Source organism: Rhinolophus ferrumequinum, chromosome 21 (genome assembly GCF_004115265.2).
Source record: "Rhinolophus ferrumequinum isolate MPI-CBG mRhiFer1 chromosome 21, mRhiFer1_v1.p, whole genome shotgun sequence".
In the NCBI taxonomy this organism is placed as follows: Eukaryota; Metazoa; Chordata; class Mammalia; order Chiroptera; family Rhinolophidae; genus Rhinolophus; species Rhinolophus ferrumequinum.
Window position 1 is genome coordinate 31,008,693 of NC_046304.1, and position 6,517 is coordinate 31,015,209.

Below are 6,517 nucleotides of genomic sequence, written 5' to 3' on the forward strand. Positions count from 1 at the left end.
TTCATTTTGAACTATGAATTATTTCTCATAGATTACTCAAAAATCTAGTATAAATATAGAGTAATTGAGACATTGAATTATGGTGATAAAAGGTACAGCATTAGTAGCAATGCTTTTAAACCAGACAGACCTGAATTTGAGACAGACTTTGTGACCTTGGTAATATTACATTCCTATATCTGAGTTCCCTTAGTTTTCAAATGTCTGCAATAGAATCTATCTAATTTGGGCTTTTTAAAATTTAATCGAAATAGGACTATGATGGGATAACTTGTAGCAGACCACCACCCTCACCAAGAACAACAAAAAATACTAAATAAAAGTGTATCTTCTTGAAAGTGTTGGAAAGCTGCTGAAAGAGTTAAGGGTTGAGGGGACAAATCCCTGAAAGAAAGAAGTTCACTGAAGGGAGCTTTGAGTTGTGCAAGCTGCTTTTTCTCTTAGGTTATTCCACTGAGTTAATTACAGAGTAGCATAAGACTGAGAAGCCGGACAGAAAAGAGACCAGAACTTTTGATAATCTCACAGGATTGGGAAGGTAAAAACTGGAACTTGGGACTTTCAAGGAAGACAGGACTTAAAGCAAGTGAGAGTCAGAGAAGTGAACCAGGCACTCTGATCCTGCACACAGGTTAAGAAATCCTACAGAAAGTGGCTGAAAGCCTAAACAAACGTTTTAATTGTCTCGTGCTCCTACAGAGAAAAAAAAAAAAAAAATGGAGTTCAGGACCTGCCAACGAGGAGAGATATGGTAGTTAAATATTCCTTAAAGGCTGCATCCTAGAGATCAAGGCTAGCAAAAGTTTGAATGGGGAAATATCTATGGCTGCAGCTCAGAGCAGATTAAGGGAGGCTGAGCCAGGGGTGGAGGGTATTCACATAGGGCAGCAGTGGCAATCCAGAGTAGCATGTCAGAGCCCTTGTGAAAGAGGGAGTATCTGCTCAGGAATAAAAGCTATCACAGCAGCCCAACAAGATGCCACAGTCCAACGGAGTGAGGAGGAAATGTGCCTATCGGAGCAGAGTGTCAGCAGTAGCCCAATAGCAGGTGGTAGAACCCAAGTAGGCTCAGAAGGGCATCTATACAGACTGTCACAGCCTGAGGGATGCCAACAGGGTCAGTATCTGGTGAGAGGCACCTTTAAAGTTGAAAGTAGCCATTTTTTCATTGTATTCTTAAATGGTGGGAAGCAGAGAGAAGCAAGCTTTCTCTCATATTCTTGTAAGGGCACTAATTTCATTCATGAGGATTCCAAACTCATGACCTCATCTAATCCTAATTATCTCCCAAAGTCCCCACCTTCTGATACTCCTGATGCCACATTTACATTTGGCAATAAAAAAAAGCTAAGACAATTTTTGTATTGGCTAAAAAGGTTAATCCATTGGGAAAAAGGATTTCAACATATGAATTGGGGGGGGGCACACATTTAGTTCATAACATGGATGCTATTTGGGTTTGGATTTAGACGTATTCTACTGCTTGCGTCTCATGGTGTTTACTTTTTCATGCCTTTGCCTGTACTATTTCTCTTGCTGGAAACACATTAAATCTTTTTAAAAGATATTTTTAAAAAATTCAATCCATGGTAAAATGTGCCTTCCCTTGGTAAATTTCCTCACATCATTACCTTGATTTAAATTTCTTTCCTCTGAACTCCCACCGAATCCTCTTTAGAAATTTAAGATAGCACACATCATACTGACTTTCAATTGGTAGTTACTTGCCTGCCTCTCCAAATTGTCTATGGCAGGGCTGTCCAAACATTTTTTTAACGTTTTTTATCAATCTACAGTTTTCCATATACATAGAACAATAAATCATAGAGTATGTAAAAATTTCACACCATAAACAAAAACCAATTCCTATTATACATTTAAATACGAAGGGTAAAAAAAAAAAATTTAAAAAGATAATAGAATATCTCCATGATCTTAGAATAGATATCTTTATCAGAACATATTTCAGAGTCATACCATAATATGAAAAATTTAATTACATTTAATTAAGAATTTCTATTTGTTGAAATATAACATTTAGCAAATAGAGAGCCATAGAGAAAAAATAATATATATGTAAATAAAAATATTGTTAATAACTTGAATACCTCAAAAAGGATAAATTTTCTCAACCTTTGACATGAAAGGATAAACAGTAAAAAAGGTTAATGTCCTTTTTTGGACATGTAAATTTAGAAATCACTTGAGCAGTATCTACTAAATTTGAACACATATTAATGTTCATAGCAATGTTATTTGTTTAAGCCAAAAATCTAGAGACCCAAATGTCCATAACTAGGAGGGTAGATAAATAACCTATGTTATATTTATCCTGTTAAACAATGGAAGCAATAAGAATTGAAAATTATGCCTAAACACAAAAACATGGATGAATTTCTTAAGCATAATGTTGACAAAAAAAATCAGTCACACAATCATGTCATTTAATTCTATCTATTGTGATAGAAATCAGGATCGTTACTATAGCAGAGGAGTTAATGATTGGCAGTATCAAGTTGCTTCAAGGACACTATGAATACTATATTGCTTAATATTGGTGATTGTTATAGTGTATATTTTGTGAAAATCAGGAGCTCTTCCCTTATGATTGCATTTTTCTGTGTATGAGATCTGACAAGTAAGTTTGCGAACTCAGTGCTGCATACCTCATTGCTGAATATCACTATGGTCACCTTTGAAGTACACCTTTTGGGAAACTATGCACTGATGCCGGCACCTAGTCCACCCTTCAAAGCAATTTTGGAACTCTTTTTCTGGAATGGCCATCAGAGCTCTCGTTGTATTATGTCTTGATGTCCTGAATGTCATCAAAATGTCTTTCTTTCAATATTTTTTTTATCTTCAGGTAAAGAAAGAAATCATTGGGAGCCAGATCAGGTGAGTAGGGAGGGTGTTCCAACACAGTAATTTGTTTACTGGCTAAAAACTCCCTCACAGACAGTGTCGTGTGAACTGATGCATTGTCATGATGCAAGAACTCCTTCAAGACCATTTTTGCACACACCTTTGTCATGCCAAGATTTTCAGTTAAGACTTTCCTAACTTTTTCTCTATCGATGTTTACTTGGTCTGTTATGTTCTCACAGTCATCCGATGATTTTGATGCACAATTCAACAAATTTATGCAATGATTTCTTCAGTTCTTCTTGTTACTGGCCGCCCTGACCACTCTTCATCAGTGACGTATTCTCTCCCCTTAGAAAAACATTCAATCCATTTGTACACTGCCATTTTCTTCATGGCGTTATCCTCATAAACTTGGACTGAAATGTCCCTGATTTTACTTCCTCTTTTACCAAGTTTAACAAGAAATTTAATGTTTGTTCGTTGCTCTAATTCAAGCTCAGATATTCTCGCCATGACACACAGAAACACGCAACAACGAAAAAGAACGCCACTCAGCAAGACACCACCACACATCGACACGAACACAGCTGTGAGACACTGATACACCAAGGTTATGAAACCTTACCAAGCTGTTTGCACAGTGCTGCCAATGTAAGCGCACGGTGGCAAGTTCATGAACTTAATTGCCAGACCGCATATATGTGGTGCTTCCATAACATTTATTTAAAATTAAATGGAATAAGTCATTTAATATTTTTAAACCCATCAGTAATGTAATAGTATAGCTATTAGGATGTACTGAATGCTCAATAAGTGGTCATTGTTCCTATTGTTATTACATTTCTCCAAATTAATAAAAGCAAAATGCGCGTGGAAAATACTTGTTGATAGAGGAATAGGTGTTCTTAATTCTGAGATTTGAATGGAAATGTTTAAATTTTACTTTTATTGGTAAAGCAAAGGCTTTGGGCTTTGCTGTTTGATCTCAATATATATTTTTGTCTTTTGCAAATTTATTTTGTGTTGGACCGTTTAGGGGCTATTGTTTATAGTCTGTTTTCTATATTAATTGGGACTTTAGCTGAATTACATAATCAGAAAAGAGAAGCTGATTAAATAAGAGTACTCTGAGTTTGTTGTGATAAATCAAATTTGCAAAGCTCCTTTAAGTTTTCAAATGAAAGCTTTCATAATAGTTATCTGCTAATGTTGATGAGATATTTTCTGCAGAGAAATATCTAAATTACATGATCTCTTCAATTTTTAACAAGAAAATGCTCAATAAAATCTCAATTACTGTGAAACTTGTGGAAAGTTCAAACGAAGAATAACCTCAAGTAAAAAATAAGTTAATTTAAGTATTCCTTTGATTTGTCTATTTGCATAAGATAGAGTCTCTGTATATGTTTGGAATTCTAATAGATGAGGAGAAGAGTGTGTGCGTTTTTAATTTGTTGATAGATCATTTACCAATGCAATTTAATAAGGTATCTACCAATAAGGCAGCTGTTACATGTTCCCAAACCAAATTGCCAGCTAATTTGTTTCTAACCTAATGAAACTATAAAGTGTATGACAAAACCAAATAGCTCAGTTTGTATGTTTGTTAACAAAACTGTTTAAGCAAAATTTAGAGGAGAATAATTTTGGGAGGACGACAACAGACGTGATTTGAGAGCTCTGAGCTCTGATGTAGAATTGCCACATTCTCTCAACTCTACTTAATTCTCCTTTTTAAATAAAGTTTAATTTCTTTTCAAATGTATTAGGTTGGTGCAAAAGTAATTGCTGTTTAAAAGGTTAAAAAATAATTGCAAAAACTGCAATTACTTTTGCACCAACCTAATAAAAGTTGTACACATTTTAAAGGCACTTTGAAAAATAGAAAATAATAAAAATGAGGAAATTTTTCACATTTCATCACCCAATACAACCATTGTTAATAGTTTAGTGTCATTTCTTATAGTTGATTCTTGATATACTTGTTAACAAGTTGAGATTATATGTGATATATAATTTTAAACTATTTTCATTTAATATTATCATATTAGTATTTTAATATTATAACTTCCCCTAAATATTAATGAATGAATAATATTTCATTATATGGTTATACAATAATGTAATAATACTCTGTTGTTGAACTTGAGGTTATTTCTAATTTTTGATGTATTAACTACCATTGTGGATAAAACCTATGTCTGTATTACAATTATATCTTTATTAAAGATAACCAGAAATAAAATCATTTATTTAAATATGTTTAAATTTGGACTATTTTATTTTTGATTAATCCTTTTAGGGGATCATTTAAAAAACTAATCATAGAAGTATGATAGAACATTGACTTTTGTACTTATATATTTAGCAAAGATTTTCAGGTATTTTGTACAAAGTGTTAACTCTGATCCTTTCTACATATACTATGTGTAGAAATTTGATCAAAAGCACATGATTTAAGAAAATTGCTTTTCTCAAACCATCTTATACCACTGGCTTTTTGAGTCAAGAACCATAATATTTTGTAGATATATTGAAGATTCTTATTTATTTTGATAAAATAAGAAGGTAACTGAATAGATAGATGATAGATAGGTAGATAGATAGATAGCACAAAGGACAGATAAATGGAATTGCATGAAAACTGGCATTTAGCTAAGTAAACCTATGGAAAACCTGCCTGCGTATACCAGAGGGAAAGGTTTTGTGAAGACAAAGAGTCCTGAGGTGGCTCAGTGTTTGCAGATAAACTGCAAATAATTAATAATACTGCTTTTCAGATGGATATTAAAATTTTGATTGATAAATGAGGACCATTTATGATACTTGTGTATAAGTTTAAAGTATGTAAAATCTTCTATAGGTATAGTAAGGAAGAATTGTGGAGGAGGTACTGGAGAATTTTCAACAAGTAACTGATTTGGTGAAATATGCACTTTAAAACACACACACTATTAGCAGTGTGGATTACACATTGGCTTTAGTAGGGAGTGAAGGAGTGAAGGTAGAGAGTGTACCAGGAAGTATTATCATGGAATTACTCTTCCTTGCATGGCAGTGTAGTCTAATTTTAAACAAAATATTCAAGAAGGAACACAGAGACCCTTAAATCAACTGGGATATGTGAAACAGCCGGAGTCACTGCTGGGAGACCACGAATGTAAGAAGCTGAACTTTTCACAATAAAATTGGAGGCATTTATTAAATAAGTGTCTTAGTTTGGAGTCAAGAAAAATTTGTCTTATTAAAGTCTATTTTACACATGTAATGTTAGTTCCATCCAAAATCTTAGGTGATGTTTCACCTCAGACAGTATCTGTGCTCCTTGCTCGCTTTGAGGGCAAATTAGGAAGCATGCCACACTGATTGGTATGTTTGCAGTCTTAGTAATGGGTTGGCATGTCTGCTGCTACAATGTGCCTGGATAGAAAAAGGTTTCAGTATTATGTACCATCTCCCATTAAGGCTTTTGGAGGGAGAACCAGCTAAATAATTATCAATTACCCCCAAAAAATCAACACCTCCCCCATTTTTTAACTTCTACAGAGTTCTTAATTACCAGGAAAGAAAAGCAATCTTGCTTAATATTTATTTATAATCACAGTGATTAAGTTAAAAATTGAGGCAATGCCGTAATACAACTGTGCCC